Genomic DNA, 21,034 nt, shown 5'->3' with positions numbered 1-21,034 from the left:
CCTCTTCACACCCCTACAGCACCATCTACATTCATCCCACCACCTACAATACCCACTCCATCTCTCCCCCCCATCACCACTCAAGCTGTACTCACAATATGTGAAGCAGACCTTAGCCGACTGATCCTGAAACAAAAGACCAGGAAGGCACCTGGCCCAGATGGTGTCTCACCTTCCTGCCCTAAGATCTGCACTGAACAATTGGCTCCAATCTTCACAAAGATATTTAACAGATCATTGGAGTTGTGTGAAGTTCCCTCCTGCTTCAAACGCTCCACCATCATCTCAGTCCCCAAGAAACCCTCCATCACAGGACTGAATGACTACAGGCCCGTTGCTCTAACATCTGTGGTCATGAAGTCCTTTGAACGACTGGTGCTGGCCCACCTGAAAGATGTCACAGGACACCTGTTGGATAGAGGTGTGCCAAAAAATCGATTCATATATCAAAAATTGATTCTCATTTACTACGATTCAGAATCGATTTTAAATGTCCCAAAATCGATTCTAAGTCGTGGTGAAGTCTCGCGCTACGCAATTACAAAATTACGCGAGACTTTACGCAGCATGTTCTGGGACACACTCATGCGCGGAAAAGGTTCAAAACAAATGGAGGAAAGAGATATTCAACCTGTCCCGTCTTCATTTAAGGCAAAAATATGGGTTCATTTTGGTATTTACCGAATGCCGGGGAAGACCGAACTAGACACAATGTAGCTTGTGTGAAAGGCTTGTGTAACGCGGTGAGCACGGGAGCGTTAATATCGAGATGGGTGAGAAATAATATAGAGAAGGGTGGACCCAAGTGAAATAATATAGAGAAGGGTGGACCCAAGCACTGGCTCGCAAGATCAAGACGTTTGACACTCGTCAAATGCATTAGCGAGAGGGAAACACGCATAGCGACCCAGAACGAACAAACAAAACAACACGGAAAACTCAACACGCATAAGAATAGAAACAAAAACCGTGAGGGCACGGAGTAAATAGAAACAAAAAAAACACAGAAAATACAACGCGTGAAAAATAACACTCAACCGTAGTGAGACGGGAGGAAGAAACAAAATAACAGTAACTAAAAAACAGCACAGATAAATGCAACGCGAAAATGAAATGAAGGACGCCAGCAGAAGTAACTGGCAAAAAAACGCAGCAGCAAAATAAAACCCTTCCCAAAAATAAAGGCAAAACGGATAGGAAGAAATACAGGATTGGGAAAACTTGAGATGAGTCAGGAAGCGACACAGGAGAGATACTCGAATAAGTAAAAAGAAATCATAAAAGAGAGAGGTGGCAAGACACCATTAAACGAGAAGCAACCACAGAGAAAGCAGAGACCTGGCTGTGTACGGTTACGCCGGTTTAGTCTGGGACCAACTCTGGTGCCCCTAGCAGCGGCTGGGGGAACTGCATCCGAGCCAGCCCTGACAGCTCGCAAAATGAAGCTCAAGAATTTTGGTAACACAACAAAAATCTTTTTATTTTACCAAAGCACTTCATTTTTGTTAATTAAATGTGAAAGACACTTAGTAAATGTGAAAGACACTTAGAGAGATAGTAAACGACTCCCACCCCTACTGTTGGACCCCCTGCAGTTTGCCTACCGCGCAAACAGGTCAGTGGATGATGCAATTAACATGGGTCTGCATTTCCTCCTGCAACATCTGGACGGCTCAGGAGCGTACGCAAGAATTCTGTTTCTTGATTTCAGCTCGGCGTTCAACACCATCATCCCAGGCATTCTTTCCACCAAACTCTCCCAGCTCAATGTCTATCCTGCCATGTCAGTGGATCACCAGCTTCCTGACAGACAGGAAACAGCAGGTGCAGCTGGGAAAAGTCATGTCCTCCACACAGTCTACCAGCACTGGTGCTCCTCAGGGATGTGTGCTCTCCCCACTTCTCTTCTCTCTCTACACCAATGACTGCACATCTAACGACCCGTCTGTTAAACTACTGAAGTTTGCTGACGACACTACAGTCATCACTACAGGATGACGAGTCTGCATACAGACAGGAAGCCCAACGACTGATGTTCTGGTGCAGTCAGAACAACCTGGAGCTGAACACGCTGAAGACTGTAGAGATGAGAGTGGACTTCAGGAGACACCCCCCAGCACTGCTGCCCCTCACTCTGCCCTCCATCCAGGACTTGTACTGCTCAAGAACCAGGAAACGGGCAGAGAAAATAATCACAGACTCCTCACACCCGGGTCACCACATGTTTCAGCTCCTCCGATCTGGCAGACGCTACAGAACTCTGTCCACTAAGACCGTCAGGCCATCACCTTCATCAACAGCTGATCACCAGACACCCTGATCACATACACCATAAACAACTATCATCACTCCTATTCTAACATCACTGCATTATTGCACCTTATTCATGATCATCCATGTTTACACTGCTATTGTTGCACTAGTTATTATGTATACTGTTTTCACATTGTTACATGACCACTTTAAAGCACACTGTAATGTCCTTTGACTATGTATACCATGTATACTCTTGTTTATTGTGTATTGTAAGTTATATGTAAAATATCTGTGAACTCTGAACGCGGAAGACACGAACAGCCGGAAACAAATTCCTTGTGTGCGAACACACTTGGCCAATAAACCTGATTCTGATTCAAGGTATCTTCACCTAGAGAAATTTTAAATATAATCTATCGATGAGATAAAAGGATAGAAGAAACACTAGAGCAGCTTCCGAGAACAAAATTCGAAAGTTTCTTTTTAACTACAGCCGAAACCGAGTGGAACTTCAGCAGCACACCGGTATGGCAGAGCAACGGCTCTGCGTCTCTAATGTCAACAAATTAGCAGCGACCGGACACTTGTTAGTTAGCCAACACAACAAAACAACAAAAAAACAAACAAATAACGGTGCCGATACATACAACTGACAACAGATAGATAAACGGTTAAGACAACATCACCCAAAAATGGAAAAAACGGTTTCCCCCGGTCCCAACGGACATTCGCTACACCTGGATGGCTGCGAGGTGCCATATCCACAGCAAGTCAAAACGCTAAAAGCCAGGAAACAATTCAAAACAAAAGTCTTGCCCGACAACCCAGAAACTCTAGGCTAGTGGCAGACTTCACTACAAAAGACAACCGCAAGATAATGTGTAACCTGCTTTTCTTCACCAACCATCCTTGTGACTGGCATTCAGTGATGTGTGAGACATTCTATAACATTAAGAGAAATTGAATAAGCAAAGGCAGATAAATAACCACATATGAAGATGCTGAATGCACATCTCCCATTCTAACTGTAAATATATATCACAATATATCACAACAAAAACAAAAAAACACGGCCTCACAGAAAACACCACAAAGGACTTTCTTACAAGCCCTAAAACACCACAGCCACTGGATCTCTCACCTAAACTCACCAGCAGCATCAGGGCAATAAAAGAAGGACTGTCTACTCTAGAACAGGAGTTCACAGATTTTAAACAGACCCTCCAGAAAGTTGCGATGTTGCGATTTGCAACTTCAACGCAACTTCAAGCAAACCCCGCGAATTCAGGGCGGTGTTGCAACTTCAGCCAATCACCGCAACTTTCCCGCAAATTTGACCAATCACTGTTGTCGTCTTGATGTGACGTCGACAAACTCCCGCCTTACCTCCGTATATACGTTCAAGAGGAGCAGACTGAAAGCAGCATGAGCGACGAAAATAACGGCAAAAAGATCGGGAAAAGCAGTATTCCGGTACACTACATGAAAACGGGGATAAACTGTCTAGATCCGACCCGCGAATTGATTATCTATGGCCCCCTGGATGATATTTAATTACTATTAGAACCGGCCCGCAGGCCACAGCCGCCCGATGGTGTTTTGCACCCACAAACACTACATTCCCCACAATGCAACGGTAGCCCGCGAAGTCACTGCAGCGCACGCAAGCGGCGAGGGTCTGAGATAAAGTTTATAAGTTTAAACTTTGAACTGAGATAAAGTTTAAAGTCAGAGATAAAATTTATTTATTTATTTATTTATTTATGTTCGCTAACCCCGCCCCCCCTCCCCGTCAACAATTAAAAGCCACAGAACAGCTTTTAAATATGGATTATGAAGGAGTTCAGCTGTCTCGTCCAGCTCCTCCCTTCTCCCTGGTCCCGCCTAGTTTCCCCGTTCCCATGGTTTCTCCCTCTGTCTGCCACGCCCCTGTCCTCATTGTTCCCACCTGCGTCTCATTCCTCCTCCCTGTTTCAGTGTATATATTCCCCTCAGTTTTACTCCCCTGTGTCGGTCATTGTATTCCCCTGGACTAACAATGTCCAGACGTCCAGACTAAGTGCCCACAGCCTGGAGGTAGAGAGAGGTAGAGAGAGAGAGAGATGGAGATAGAGAGAGAGAAAGAGAGAGAGAGATAGAGAGAGGGCGCCAGAAGCAGCACTGGAAGCCCAGAGAGGAGAGAGTGTGTCAGCACTGCAGCTCAGGACACATTGAAACAGAGCAGCACTTTCTCTCCTCATGCTCCAGGTACACACACCTCAGACTGGAGTTCCTCCACTCAGTAAACACCATTCTCTCCTCACTGGGGGACACACTGGGGTCACCTGGAGATCTGATGGGTGTGTATTTGGGAGAAACTCCAGAATGTGTTCACCTGTCAGCTAAATATATACACAACTGTCACACCCTCAGAGAACAGAGCCCACCTACTGGTACCTCTGTAAATACATGATTCACAGTACTGTACATAAACACGTATTAATTTTAACTTTACTATATATGTATTGTCTTTTATTTTGATTTGGCTGTATCACTACAAGAATTTATGTACATGTATGTAATAACATATATATATATATATATATATATATATATATATATATATATATATATATATATATCAAGGCCTGAATTTCAGTGCGGGATTGCGGGAATTGCAATAAATCCCCCTTATGTGACACATTTAAGGGGGGAATTCCCACTCATTTTGAAAAATGAATTTCAGGCCCTATATATATATATATATATATATATATATATATATATATATATATATATATATATATAAAATTTATATTATTGCTTTGGCAACAGTTGTTTTTTTACAATTCATGCCAATAAAGCCATTTGAATTTGAATGAATTTTGAGAGAGAGAGAGTGTGAGAGAGCGAGCACTCACTCCCCATCATTGTTACTTATTCTGGGTTTTTAAAGATGCACAATCAATGTCACAATGCTAGCATCTCCCCAATTTAGTTCAGTGGTATCTCCTAACCATTAAGTCAATTTGAAGTAATTAGTAAACATGTCAGTTGTGTGGGATTATTTTAGATTAAAGGACGACAAAGATGGAGAGGTAGAGTGCAACATTACCACCACGTTTAACTTTATTGTGGCATAAGTTGTAAGAACTTATAATACAACAAATTTAATCAAACATTTGGCATAATACTAGGGTTGCAGCGGTAACCGGTTTCACGGTATACCACGGTATTAAAATGCATGGTTATCATACCGTGTGCGTTTGCTTATTACCGGTAAAAGACAAGCCAGCAGAGAAACTGACCCGCGCATGCGCAACTCCGCTCCGGTTCAGCTGCTCAGCACACAGCGGAGAGAATGGCAGAAAGTGTATCAAACTTAACACATTTTTTAACAAAAAAAAGCTAAACTAAAATCAGCAGCGAAAATGATGCAATCGCGGTGGCTCCGCCCGTGCGCGAGGGTCTGTTTAAAGGTCTGTTTCAATATTTCACAGCACCTTAAACTTAATTAAGTTAAATATTTATACTCGAAATAATTCGCTTTTTCATCACATTATTTAATGGTTGTTTATTTTCAAAACACCCAATCTTAACGTCTTCACGTTCTCTCATGTTTCGTCCTGGAATTACAAGAGGCTCGTATTTGTTAACGTAATACAAAAGAACTGTGCGGAGTCGCGCGCTACGGTCACTAGTGAAAGTATAAATCTAGCTTTTTATGGTCCTTGCTTTCACTGGATGTAAAAGACGCCATTAATTTACATGCGTTCACTTTCAAATTCTAACGTGCCTGTTTTTCATATGTTAAAACCAGACTCTGTGTGAAAGCCTTAAAATAGAAATCTCTATTGTGAGGATCATGTCAGAAATAAATACTCTCTTTCTGCAGTATCTGGTTATATTCCAACTTGGCAGTAAAACGGACGTTTACAACAGTTGTTGATTAGACCAGTGGTTCCCAAACTTTTTCTGCCGTGCCCCCCTTTAGTAGATGAGAATATTTTTGCGCCATCCCCCCCCCCCCCCTTTACTAGGGATGTGTTGAAAACTTACAAAAACAATAGGTTCACAACTTTGGTCAAACATGAAAAAAATAAACTGCAAGAAACCTTTTAAATTGTTCAAGAATTCTAAATATAATTTAAAATAAATAAGGAGATGAAATAAGAGAATCAGCAATACATATGCACATGGACGTAATTTTGATTTCAAAAGTGGGGGGACATAGATTTGTCGCTATTTAAATATTTGGTTTTAACTGTAAAAACTGGGGGGGACCAAAGCCGGCTTTTGAAAAAGTGGGGGGGACATGTCCCCCCCGTTCCCCCCCCCCCCAAAATTATGTCCGTGCATATGCAGCTAGTTTGCAAGTGCAGACATCACGCAGAGCACAAAGCATGTAACGGCCAGAAATATGTGTACTGTCTCTTTAAGGGAGCGAGTTGAGCGCGCGTATGGAATATTGTTGTTTTATTTAGCTTTCTACCGTAGACCGAGTCAGACCACTGCTCTTTATTTTATTTCTGTAAGTAATGCATTAAATGAGCTTTGGACAACTCACCAGTTCATGTATGAACAATGAAGTATTGCTGGAGCCCAGGTTTATTTTGGTAAACCAGCAAATAAACGGACTAAGTGGAATACCACCAGCGCGAGTATTAAGGTTGAACTAACACCAAAAAGCAAGCAATACAAGCATAGGATTAGACTGAATAGATATGTTTTTATGGATCGGTCACATTGTCCCCGATACCCGATCTAGAATTTTTTCAGATATTAATATTGGAATCGGTGCATCCCTAATATTGACACATGTGCACGTTTTACTTTCAAGCTCCGCGCCCCCCCTGCAATAGCTCCGCGCCCCACCTAGGGGGCGCGCCCCCCATTTTGGGAACCACTGGATTAGACACTGACCCAGGCTCAGTTTATCAGATATTAAATAATTTACATTTAAATAATTGTACTGAAATCCATGATTTAGGTTTCTCTAATTTTGCAGTATTTGTATAAACCTGTGTACAGCTTATTTTTTTAAAGGAGACATTTTGTGTACAATAGTTCCAGGTTTCTACAATAAATAGTTAATTGAACAAAAAAAAAAACTTATTGTAATTTCTTGAAGGGTCAGTGTATCTTTTAATAATATACAAACTAACTGTGATACCGTGATACCGCGGTATTTTCTGAGACGGTTATCATACCGTGAAAATCTCATACCGTTGCAACCTTACAAAATACCACTATAAAAAGTATAAAGAGTTTATAAAGACAACCGAAGACAAAAAAAGGCTCGCACACAGCGAATGCAAACACAGACGCCATGGAACATATGCTACGTGCTTGGAAGATTGACAAAAAGAAGGTCCATGTCATTTTAAGAGATAACGCGGCTAATATGAAAAAGGCAATGGATCAGTTTGGAGTGCCCAGCCTGGGATGTTTTGTGCACATCTTACAGCTCGTTGTCCAACACAGTCTATTGGCACATCGAGCTGTAAGCGAGGCCATCGCCAACGGGAAAAAAACTGTGACCCACTTCAAACACCCCCCAAGGCCTACTCGGAACTCGAGGATGTTGAGAAAAAGGTGAATGTTGAACCGAAGCGTTTGCAACAGGATGTTAAGACCAGATGGAGCAGTACGAAGATGATGATCGACAGCTTAGTATATTAGTATTAAGTAGTATATACTAAGCTAGTATTAGCTGTGGCAACAATACTAGATCCATGCTACAAAGACAAGTGGCTTTTTATTATTTGAGCACGTTATACGCTTTAGTACAATATTGAAAATATTTTACTGTACAGCTGGTATTTAATTCTTTGTCAGTATTTCAGTAGCCTGTTTTATAGATTTATGGTGATGGGAATTTATTATACTGTTATTATTCTTATTTTTCTTCAGCTATCTGATGGGTGAGGAAATTAACATCACTGTTAATCATTAGTGATCAATTTTGTGTGTTACTCTTAATCGAACATTAATATGTGGAGCCTGGCTGAAACAATATAAAACAATTAATACATTTTTACATTATATCCAAATTTCAATGTTCTTCACTAATGCTACCAACCTGGATCAGGCAAAGGAGGCAGGTAGAGGTGATAAAAGGTAGAGGTGATAAAAATGAGAACGAGAACAGAAAACCAGGCCCTCTGGAGAAGGTAGAGTAGAGAATCATTTATTAATCCAGAGGGGGAAAACAAGAGGTCCAGTAACATACATATATAAATACAAAATACACAACACATTACACACATCATTACACATTAATTATACATAGCTCACTCTTACATACATTCAGCCAAAGGCAGTTCTCTCTCTCACACACACACACACACACACACACACACACACACACACACACACACACACACACACACACACACACACAGCTGCGGTTGGTGATGAGAAGTATAACAGTGATTCACCACATGTGCCATAGCTAAGTGGCACAGAGCAACCAAAAAACTCAAAAGTGAAAAGGTTTCCAAAAAAGTGTCCAGGAGTGTCGGAAGTCACTGTGCATATTCCAGAGAAAAAAAGCCAGGGTCAAGTATCCATTGAAGAAAAAAATAAGATCACAAGTTGCACTCTACATACATACACATACATACACACACACACACATACAGAAAAGGTGATTGTCCTGTATGGCTGCACTCGACAGGCTGAGCCAGCAAGACAAATACCAGGAATGGAGGCTGGAAGCTCAACCATCAGCCTGGGCAGCTGCTTTCATGAGATACTAGAGGAGCGCTGCACAGCAGTAGCTGACCAGCAGATCACCCAGAGACACTGATTCAGTTGGAGAGCTACCTCAGTGAGTCTCCACTTGGGCGTAAGAACAATCCTTTTCACTACTGGAGAGAATCAGGCTCGACTACCCACCCTGGCAGCATTAGTAGCCAAGTTCCTCAATGCCTCTTGCACCAGCGTTGAGAGTGAAAGGTTTTTTAGTGCAGTCTCACTCACTGTAGAAGAACACAGGAGCATATTGAAATGCTCGTCTTTGTAAAAAAGAATCTCCCCATCATGCTCGGACTGCAGGCAGGGCAACCAGTTGAGAATGAAGGGACTGTGTAGATAATAATGGAGCAGCAAAGAGTGGAGGGGATTGGGGAGTAAAGACATTTTGCTTTTAAATAGTTTACAATATTTGCACTGATTTTTTTTAGCTTTGGTTTACACTTTTTCAAGAGCACTGATGAGTACAGCACTCAAGAGTATTGATGCTGTTAATAGACAATTTTCTACTCAAGTTGTGCGTACTCAAGACGGCGCCTTCTTTTTTTATACAATTTACAATATTATTTGCACTTATGCCTTGGTTTACCGATGCCATTTCTGTTTATTATTTAGTCTATTTTGAGTTTATTAATTACTAAATAAACAGGTCAGTTTCTCCTTACCAAGCATTATGTATTATTCAAACACACCTAATTCAGCTGGCTACTTGTTATCAAGAGTAAAACGCTATTCAACATGCCAGCCAAAACAATGTTTACCTTCCGGACGCGCGCGCGTCCCACGCCCTCAAACAGCAAACAAGCTCAACTAAATATTTAGATATGAAGTAATCTACATTAACACTCGGTAACATGACTACTGTACGTCTATTCCAGTGCTTAGATAATTAGTTTGACTAAAGAAACTTTAATGACTGGCTGAAGAAGTAAAGAAGTAAACCACTTGTGAGAACATACGGTTAACTGCAAAAAGACCCAAATACCAAACCAACACGACGGCCCGCGCATTTCACAACAATGGAAATAAAAAGCAAAAGTTCAGAAAATTGCAATACAGTAAAATAAAACACGCGATTGCCATCGATCTCTCTCATATTAAAAGATAATCTTTGTGGTTCGTTTTTTCTGCAAAAAAAATCAGAGTAAATCAAACGGTTACCTGATCAGAAGAGTGTGGCTGTTTCACTGAATCCGTCCGTGTTGGAGGCTTTATTTATTGGAGGAAAAACTCCGACGTTTATCCTTCTTTGGTGCTGCAGTGTGCTCTTCACGTGCATATTTCTTCCATTAATTCTGTTTGTTGCTCCGTGTGGTCTGATCACTGAAAACGCGCTTAGATCGCCATAATGAGCCGTGACGCGATTGGCGGGGCGCCTGGCGCTCTTCGCTCTGATTGGTTTATTTGAATTAACCGCGATAAATTCTTGAGAATAGGTGGAGCCAAACGTTACTTTTTACAGAATCTAGCCGTTATTTTAGCTAGCTAACGAGGGGTAGCAAAAATGATTTATTTTTACATGGGTTACCTCCTGTTGCTTAAACCACGAAGACACTAAATACATATGATGCAGAAAATAGCAGTGAAATGTTGTGGTGAATAAACAATGTACTTACCAAATTAGCGTACCCAATAAAACAGCGGGCAGTAGCTAGTAGTTAGTTAGCTAGCAGTGGAGAAAGTTAGCTGGTAAAAGCTAGCTGAGCAGATTTAGAAAAGCGCGTTTCACCTCAAATATCCTCACATGCAGTCTCCAAAAACAAAACCATCTCGCTCTTCAAAAAACACTCAACTTGTTGACGAGACGCAAACGGTCCTAAGATGAGTATCCGATCTAGAGACGCGAAGTTGTCCGACGCGATTGTTGAACACCATAAACGTGGAAATATAAAATTGTACAAATTACGCAGAAAAATATTTTTTTACAACCCGTTTTTACTATTCGGTTTTAGTGTTTAGTTTAGTTAAATGGGAGCGGAATACCGGTTCTCTCCAAGAGTCTGGCAGCAGACTGGCAGCTCCACGCTGGGGCAGGAAGTGACGCAGCTCCACAATGGGGCAGGAAGTGACGTAACTCAAGCGTGGGGCCGGAAACGGGTGTCCTTGTATGGAGTTACGATTCAGATTTCCATAAAGAATATTATGCTTCACACTTATGTTTATCTATTTATCTATGTGTCGATTAATTTTTTTTTATATTTTATAAAATAACTATAATATTAGCAGAGACTAGATTAATGGAACTCGAGGCTAAAAATACAGATTAAAAACAGCTAGCTAACTAGCTAACTATCCACTGGGCCAGGACATTAATTTAATTTTGGAAAGCAGATGAACGTATTGTGCTTAAAAGCAAAAAAGACAACTTTCCTCTATATTTCAATTTTTCTACAGTAAACAGGTTTAGGCAGTAAAGACACTAGTGTATTAGTGCTACTGTGAGCTCACTGGTTGGTGAGCTGGTGCTGGAGATGCACCCAGATCATGTTAAGGTTTAAAACGATTAAAAACTTTAAATAATATTTAAAGTTAATAATAAAATAATTAAAAAAAAATTTCATTATTAAAAATTTTATAATAAAAAGTTGTGGTTTTCGTATATATATATATATATATATATATATATATATATATATATATATATATATATATATATATATATATATATATTTATATATATATATATATATATATATATATATATATATATATATATATATTATATAACACCCTTGTTACCCTTGCCAATTCATTAAGACTTTTGTTTTACAGGAAAGCTGCATATCTTGAGCAGCTATTTGTTAATGGAAAAGCCCATTATATGACACTCTTAAACTACCTAATATTAAATAAAACGAAAGCCAAAGTCATATTCATAAATGCAATATGCTGTTCTTCCTTTAGACTTACGTTTGCACATTAGCAGGAAAACTGCAAGTGCATCTTTACAGTTTTTTTCTCACCCATCTTTATAACCTCGAGTATGTTTGCAGTATATTTAATTAAACAGGCCATTAAATTTACAAAACGGCAAGCAACCCCCTCACCACCCTAACAGGCACACCATCAATAATATCAAGGTTCTTTTTTTTACTTTTTAAATAAATGACAAAATACAATGTGTATCAAACATGGCATTGACACGGAGACCCTGACTGTCAACACATGCTTCCAAAAACAATTCCATGTCATCTCCATATTCAGATTGAAACATGAATGGTTCCTTGGTCTCTGGGCCATCTCCCTTCAGACGCTCAATGAGGGAATCTTTACGGTCTTCCTCAGTCTGTGTCCAATATCTTGGCATTGTTTCATGGCCCCGTAACTGTGTCCGGTTCTGCTTGATCCATTTCACAGCATTTCACAACCAATATGGTATATATTGTACTGCATTGTGGGTTTTTTTTCTATGGGATTCTTTTCCTGTCAATGCTTTGATTTCTGCAATTTCGGGGAGAGGCTCGAAAAGTGAATGTGAGTCAGAGCTCAGGATACTTGTAAGTATTGAATAATATACTTTACTTATGTATTTAATTAAAATGAGTCTGAACGCTTTAGTACTCTCTATCAATAGCCACAAAAAAAATCTTGCTTTTGCCCTGGTGACACAGACTGCAAACTAAGCAGGACATTTTAAATCAGTAAGATAGAAGAAAGATTTCTGGAGGATCTACGGACGTTCACACCTTTAGTTGCTTTCTCATGTGTAGGGAAAGCACAGCAAGTAGAAACTGGGCTCTGACATGAGGTGGAGGAGCTACCAGATGTTGCATTACCACGTGCAGTTGATTTTTTAAAATCAGAAAACATTACATGCATTATATGTTTTCTTACAGATGTCGGCTTAGTCAATGTAAAATACACAAAATGTTAAACTTGTAAAAGTGTTAAAATTGCACTAAAAGATAGCTACTTCTCTTTTTAGCAGAAAGGATTAGACACTCCTGAGCTGCCCAACGCAGTCTGCACTAAGAAATAAGTAAAGAAATAGCTATACACAAATCTATTTTTGTGATTAGTTCAGAGAGAATGTAGCAAGTTAAAGAAAAATACCCATTGTTTGTTTTTTGCATAGGGGGAGGAGGGTGGCTGCAGAGAGCTTGTCTGGGGAGGGGGGGTCCCTGAAGCCCCCTGTCCTGTCTGTCCTTTCTACTCATGTCTGTCCTCTCTCCTGAGTAGCTAAAGTTAGTACCCTTATGCTAGAAAACAATCTGAAAAATATTCCACTCATACAAATGAGCAAGAATCTAAAGAGCCATCATCTCCTGAAAAGCATTTACTGTTTAGTTCATTTTTACATATGAGAGGAGGGTGATTGGTGGGTGATTGGAGGGTGATTGGTGGGTGATTGGAGAGTGATTGGTGATTGGCTGCAATCCCATCCCTCCAAGACCTGCATGCCACCAGAACACTGAGGCAATCAGGCAAGAACTTAACTGACCCCTCACACCCTGGACATCACATCTTCAAAACACTTCTGACAAGAGTCCAGAGTTTTTTCTGAAGAAAACATTTCAAAACAACCTTGTTTTTACCTTCAACAGCAGCTTCATCAACACACATGGGTCCCACCCTGACATGACTGGTTGCTCTGTGACTATATTGCATAACTCTTACCTATTATTCTTACTTATTACTCTACTAATTACTACTAACAGCATACTATTTTTCATTAGGACTTACTGTATGTTTTTATATTAAATTAATGATATCACAGGTGACAGGAATTTGACTGAGGCAGAGAAAATCTTTCTAAGGACTGTGGAAGGAGAGTCAGATTTTGAGCTTTCATATGACTGGGAACAGAGAAACAGAGGCTGTAATTTCAGGAGAAGATGAGATGAATGCAGAGGAGGTAGTAGTGAAGTAGAAGTAGTGCAAGACGCTCACACCTCTCACAATCCAGTTTGGGTTCAAACATGGAAGCTTAACAATTAAGTACATTACTGAGGTATTGCTGTGTGAGCGTTCACATCTTGGGCAAAGAAACTGTACTTCAGTATTTGGTTGACTTCAGTTGTTCCTTTTGTTAGAGGCAAATGGGGGAAACAAGTAGTGACCAGGGGTGAGTCATTTGCTATGCAAATGTGGAGACGGCAGGAGTAAATGTCATGGGGAGGAGGGGGGGGTTCCACCTCCTCCACCACTCGCTGCAGGTCCCTCATATCTCATGCTGTACATCTGATGAACAAAGCCATGCAGCAGTAGGCCAGGAGACTTTCTGTGGTGGTTCTGTAAAAGTTCACTAGCAAGTGTTGAGGGAGACAGTAATGTTTTATCTTTCTGAGGAAGTACAGTCTTTGTTGTGCCTTAACCATTTGATGTTAGGTGTTGGAAGCCCATGTGAGGTTAGCAGAGATGTGCACAAACAGGAACTTGAAGCTCTCCACCTCCTCTCCAATGATGTAGAGAGCCGCAGGATCAGTGGGTGTGGATCTTCTGAAATCCATAATCAGTTCTTTGGTTTTTCTGGGGTTCATATTCACATTATTAGGGAGTTTTTCCTCGCCACTGTCGCCTTTGGCTTGCTCATTAGGGTTCTGGACCCATAGTATTGTTAACCTTGTAAATCCTGTAAAGCTGCTTTGCGACAACTTGAGTTGTTAAAAGCGCTATACAAATAAACTTTGATTGATTGATTGATTATTATTATCAATTCTTTGGCCATTACTATTCAACCTATATATGCTTCTGTTACCACATATCATTAATAAACATGGTATTAGTTATCATCAATATGCAGATGACACTCAACTTTACATTTCTCTAGAACCTAAGGCCCTAAAATCTATTTGCTCACTGTTTGACTGCATAGATGATATACAGACATGGATGTCTGACAATTTTCTGCAATTAAATAAAGAGAAGACAGAGGTTCTTGTTCTTGGCAGTGATTCACAAAGGAATGATGTCCAGACTTATTTAAATCAAATGAATCTGAAAGCCAGACAATGTGTTAAGAACCTGGGTGTCACCTTTGATAATGAGCTCATCTTCAAATCACACATCATGGCTACACGCAAGACAGCTTATTTTCACCTCCAAAACATCGCTAAGGTCCGAGATATGCTCTCTCCTGCTGACAGTGAAAAACTTGTCCATGCATTTATCACATCAAGGCTAGATTATTGTAAAGCTGTTCTATCTGCTCTTCCAAAGATCTCTATTTCTCACCTACAGCGAGTTCAGAACGCTTGAACCTAGCCACTAGGGTCCACACACCAGTGTATTTTAGTGCCGGTCCCAAGCCCGGATAAATAGGGAAGGTTGCGTCAGGAAGGGCATCCGGTGCAAAAACTGCGCCAAATCAAATGATGCGGATCATAAATAGAAATTCCATAGCGGATCGGTCGAGGCCCAGGTTAACCACGACCACCACTGGTGCTGTTGTCTAAGCCAGATGGAGGAGTTTGATCCGCTGTGGCGACCCCTAAACGGGAATTGCTGAAAGAAGAAGAAGCAAGTTCAGAACGCTGCTGCAAGGGTTCTGACCCGCAGGAGAAAGAGAGATCATATTACACCTGCACTCCACTCACTGCACTGGTAACCTGTCAGCTTTAGAATAGATTTTAAGGTTCTAATGATAGTTTTTAAATGTCTTCATGGTCTTGCTCCTCTTTACCTCAGTGAAATGATGGTTAGATATGTTCCAGTCAGGTCTCTCAGGTCTTCAAACAGTAATCTACTGGTGATTCCCAAAAGCCGATTACTAGGACTCCCAGCATTTTCATTCCACACTTTTTCTACCTGGCCTCCACCAGGGGGCAGTTCTGGGGACATTTGCATCCCATTAGGCCACCCTTTGTTATGTACATGCAGCCACTTATAGGTAGACAGGTGGGGGGGGGGGGTGATGGTGTGAACTATGTGGATTCATTGACTCAGATGGAGAAAAAAAAAACCCAATATATGTGAGTGTGTTGCACATATGGGATGAAGGTGTGTGGGTGTATGTGTGTGAGGGTGTATACACGTGTGTGTGTGTGTGTGGACAAAACATTTTAGGCTGTTGTAGTCGGTGATTGTGTAAGGCACCTCTTCCAGAGGACCATTTCTTCTGGACCTGCGTATTCCCACCCCACCTCCACCCCCCACACATACAAACACACACACACACATACACACACACACACACACACACGCAGGCATGTTACCCAGAGGTTGATGAGGTGGGCCTGCTGCCATGGTTCACCCGTCTCCTCACCACTGTCTGTCCCTCAGTTTTTACTGTATTTTAGACATTGAGGGCTTTTGAGGAGACGGTGTGGACCAACACTGACCAGTGGCTGACCATGAACACTGAACACTGACCCTCTTTTCTCTCCTCCTCTTTTCACTGTATGGTCCACCTAACCCCAATTATTTTTATTACTATAAACTGTATTGTACAGAATTGATTTCTTTTTATTCTTACATAAAAATAAAGTTGTCCTCCAAAGATGGGGGGGGGGGGCAAAAAAAGAGAGTAGTGACTCTGAAATCTCTTCTGGTAAGATTTCCTAAATGTCCTTAGGAAATTAAAATTGTTCAAGATTATTATTCTATTGACTTCTAGGGCAGTCATGGCCTAGTGGTTAGGGAACCACTAGGGAACCATTAGGGAACTGGTCTTGTGACCGGAGGGTCATGGGTTCGATTCCCAGACTTGAGGCCATGACTGAGGTGCCCCTGAGCAACGCCCTTAACCCTCAATTGCTCACTTGTATAAAAATGAGATAAAAATGTAAGTCGCTCTGGATAAAGGCGTCTGCCAAATGCCATAAATGTAAATGTAAATGTATTTTCTAGATTGGCGAGGGTGCTTTTAGCCACTATGACACAAAGCTCTGGAACTCTCTTCCTGAAGAGCTCAGAGGCATTTCATCCCTGCATAGCTTCAAGAAGAGTCTCAAAACCTTCCTGTTTATATCTGCTTTTAGATGTTCGTTTTAGTTAAGCAACCCTAAATCTGTTCCATCTCATTTACTTTATTCACTTTATTACATTATTTTATTGTGTTGTTTCCTTCTATCTGTAATTTCTTAATATTTTACTTTGTATTTTTATCTTTGCCTCCTTTTAATGTTTCTTTTAAAATTTATTCTGTAACGCACTTTGAGTTGCATTCATGTATGAAAAGTGCTATACAAATAAAGATTATTATTATTATTATTATTATTATTATTATTATTATTATTATTATTATTATTATTATTGCACCATAGAGTCATATGCTGGACCTCCTCTCTGTAGGCTGACTCATTGTTGTCCATTATCAGTCTTACAATGGTGGTGTTGTCAACAAACTTAACGATGGTGTTGGAGGTGTGAATATATATGAACAATTGATACCTTTGACTAACCCTTTGTTCTGCATGTCAGTTTGTTACAGGGAAGCCATTCCCAACATACCACATACCCATACCCATACCCATACCCATACCCATACCCAACAGGTTTGAAAGTGTTTGTTCTCCCCAGTTCAAATGGCTTGGTTTTGGACTTTGAAGTTTACATAGGCAGAAACATATTTAGAGATGTAATATTGGGAATTGGAGGAGATGCAGTGCTTCAAATGCCAAAGTCTGTCCCAAAGGGATCCCACCTGTTCTCTGACAGGTACTTCAGTCAAATGACTTGATGTCCTGCTCATGAAAGGTCTTTCAACAACAGGAACCATAATGATAAACAGTATTCCTAATGCAAGGCAAAGATGTTCACAGATTGTCCATAGACTGTAAAATTCTAAAGAAATGGTGTGTGTGTGTGGGGGGGGGGGCGCTGAAATGGTTGTAAGAAAACCTGTAGAGCTTGTGTGGATGAGCAAAGTGATGCATAAAGCAAGGTGAAAGCTCCCCAAGCAAACAAGGATATGTGCAGCCTCACAGCAATGTGCAAAATTATGGTTCAGTCCACTTACCAAAGATGGTGGAGGCAACCGATGCATCACAAAGCTGAAATGCAGGATGTGGTGATAAATCATTTGTGAAGTGTGTGAAATGTAACATATTTCTTTTAGGACTACCACTCAGAGCTATAAGGGTTCACAAGATTGGAAAGCATAGCTAAAGCTATTAGAGATTGTTATTAGAAAGTTAGGTATCTCCTGTGGATATGACATCAAAAATGCCCTGTTTTCCACTATAAAGGACATTCCATAATAAATCAGTTAAAATGTTTTGAAAAACAAAATGTTACATGTTTTTTTTTTCATCCAGAACAGTTTATGTTGAAATTCTGAAACTTAAATTTTCTCTTTATTCAGCACTGGCACATAGCCAGACTCAGCAGAGGTACTATTCAGATTCACATGCTAAGGATGTGCTAATATCCATTAACAGTGTCATCTTCACTGGCCCAGTAAAAAGATGTTTTTATCAAAGGAAAGACCATCTGTACCACTTTTCAACTCACAGCAGTGTAGTACGTGGAAAGAGGTCAGACAACACATTTCAATATTAAAAGGACATCAGTGATCATCTGAAAGGTCAGATGGGATATTGTGTTCTGTTTCTTATCCAAATCCCTTCTTGAATCAGATCCTCAGACCCTGCATGAATATGTGCCTTTCACCTCAATATTTCCACTGAAGGAAGAGGGATCCTGAGGATATCTGACACCAGATTAATCAGACGCATAAAGCTACATAAAGTTACATCTTAGTGGCAGCAGGTCTGATAGAGTTGGACCTGTCAGCGCACAGCACACAGGTGCTGTTCAGGAAGAAAACCTTGATGGTACCCATCTGAGGAGTATAAAGATAGCTTGATTAACCACATAAATATGAAACAACCACAGGACTGAAATTATCCAGACTGGGGTCGGGTCACCTTGCTAGGTTACACTCAGACACCAGAGGAGGGTGTTGCTCCTGATATTTTGAAATAGGTCCACAAATTTGGATGCCTATTCAACTTGTTAGGCAGGTTTAAAGCTGTCTTTAAAAAAATGCCAAAGAGACATCATACCAAAGAGACAAAAGCTCAGAATAATTGTTATCAGAGGTGTTTGGAGGAGGAGTGACTCAGTGTAAGATCGTTTGGAGTATATGGATAGTTCTGGTTCTTCAAATAAGCAAGGGTGCTTTTGGATTGATTACAAAAGCATCAGATGATATTCCCAGTAAAATGTTAATGGCTTCTGGTGGTATGCAAATGGGGATTATAGCTGTATGTGAAAACAATTCTGAAGACTAAAAGTTTAGATGAGAGCTTTTATCACATTTACAGCAGGCCTGCCAATAGTTTTGGTCCAGATGTCAGAATCAGAAGATCAGTGAAGAACCTTTCAAGCTACTTTACAACTTTACAGTTAACAAACACAAACAGAATTTTCATGCTGTCACACACAAAACAGCAGCTGATTTCACGCAATTACTGTCAATTGAAACCTGAGCACATGCACACCCCCCCCACCCACATACACACAAACACAAAAGAATTTTCAGTTCCATGAGAACATTTGAAAACTGCTTACGGAGTGATGACAATCATTTAAACAGCACCTGCAATGAGACAGGATAAGTTGGACAGTTTAGACAGAGCAGAGTATACTTTAAAATTCATTTTAAGTTTTCAAAAGTTCACTTTATAGCAGTGGTTCCCAAACTTTTTCTGCCGTGCCCCCCTTTAGTAGATGAGAATATTTTTGCGCCCCCCCCCCCCCCCCCCCCATATTGATTAGGGATGTACCGATTCACGTTTTTCACTTCCGATACCGATTTAGATATCTGAGGCTTAGTATCGGCGATAGAGTAAAACTGTGCTGAATCGACTTAAAACATTTTTTTTTAAACACAGACATACTGAATTACAAGTTTATTGAAAACTCTGTACCAGTATAGCACACTTAAACACACACAAAAACATGTAAAAACAACACAACTTGCATTTGTTCAGTCAGTGTAATTATGAATATAACATTGAATGTAAAATAAATAATACCAAAGAACCTGAAACTTACAAAAACAATAGGTTCACAACTTTGGTCAAACATGAAAAAAATAAACTGCAAGAAACCTTTTAAATGGTTCAAGAATTCTAAATATAATTTAAAATAAATAAGGAGATGAAATAAGAGAAACAGCAATTCATATGCGGCTAGTTTGCAAGCGCAGACATCACGCAGAGCACAAAGCATGTAACGGCCAGAAATATGTGTACTGTCTCTTTAAGGGAGCGAGTTGAGTGCGCGTATGGAATATTGTTGACTCAGACCACTGCTCTTTATTTTATCATTATTTCATTTCTGTAAGTAACGCATTCAATGAGCTTTGGACAACTCACCAGTTCATGTATGAACAGTCAAGTAGTGCTGGAGCCCAGGTTTAATTTGGTCAACCAGCAAATAAACGGACTAAGTGGAATAGCACCAGCGCGAGTACGAGTCAGTGATTCACCTCTCCTCTGTGTGCTTCGCGTTTCACTGTTAACTGTTCACTGTTAACTGTCCAGGTTCACTTCTATCCGGGACAGAGTGGATATTTAAGGTTGAACTAACTCCGAAAAGCAAGCAATACAAGCATAGAATTAGACGGAATAGATCTGTTTTTATGGATCGGTCACATTGTCACCGATACCCGATCTAGAATTGTTTCAGATATTAATATCGGAATCGGTGCATCCCTAACACATGTGCACGTTTTACTTCCAAGCTCCGCGCCCCCCCCTGCAATAGCTCCGCGCCCCACCTAGGGGGCGCGCCCCCCCACTTTGGGAACCACTGCTTTATAGTATAAAACTAGTATACTCATCTATATGGCCTGGTGGTAGGGAACTGGTCTTGTAATCGGAGGGTCATGGGTTCGATTCCCAGACCTGAGGCCATGACTGAGGTTCCCTTGAGCAAGGCACCTAACCCCAACTGCTCCCTGGGCACCGGGCTAGGGCTGCCCACCGCTCTGGGCACGTGTGATCCACAGCCCCCTAGTAATCACTAGTGTGTGTGTGTGTTCTAACCAGAGGTGGGACCAAGTCAGTGTTTTGCAAGTCTCAAGTAAGTCCAAGTCTTTATACCTCAAGTCCCGAGTCAAGTCTCAAGCAAAGACACTCAAGTCTCCTCTCAT

The sequence above is a fragment of the Brachyhypopomus gauderio genome, unplaced genomic scaffold, assembly GCF_052324685.1.
Source record: "Brachyhypopomus gauderio isolate BG-103 unplaced genomic scaffold, BGAUD_0.2 sc63, whole genome shotgun sequence".
Lineage (NCBI taxonomy): Eukaryota > Metazoa > Chordata > Actinopteri > Gymnotiformes > Hypopomidae > Brachyhypopomus > Brachyhypopomus gauderio.
The sequence above is the reverse complement of the archived record's forward strand: the minus strand, read 5'-3'. Positions refer to the sequence as shown.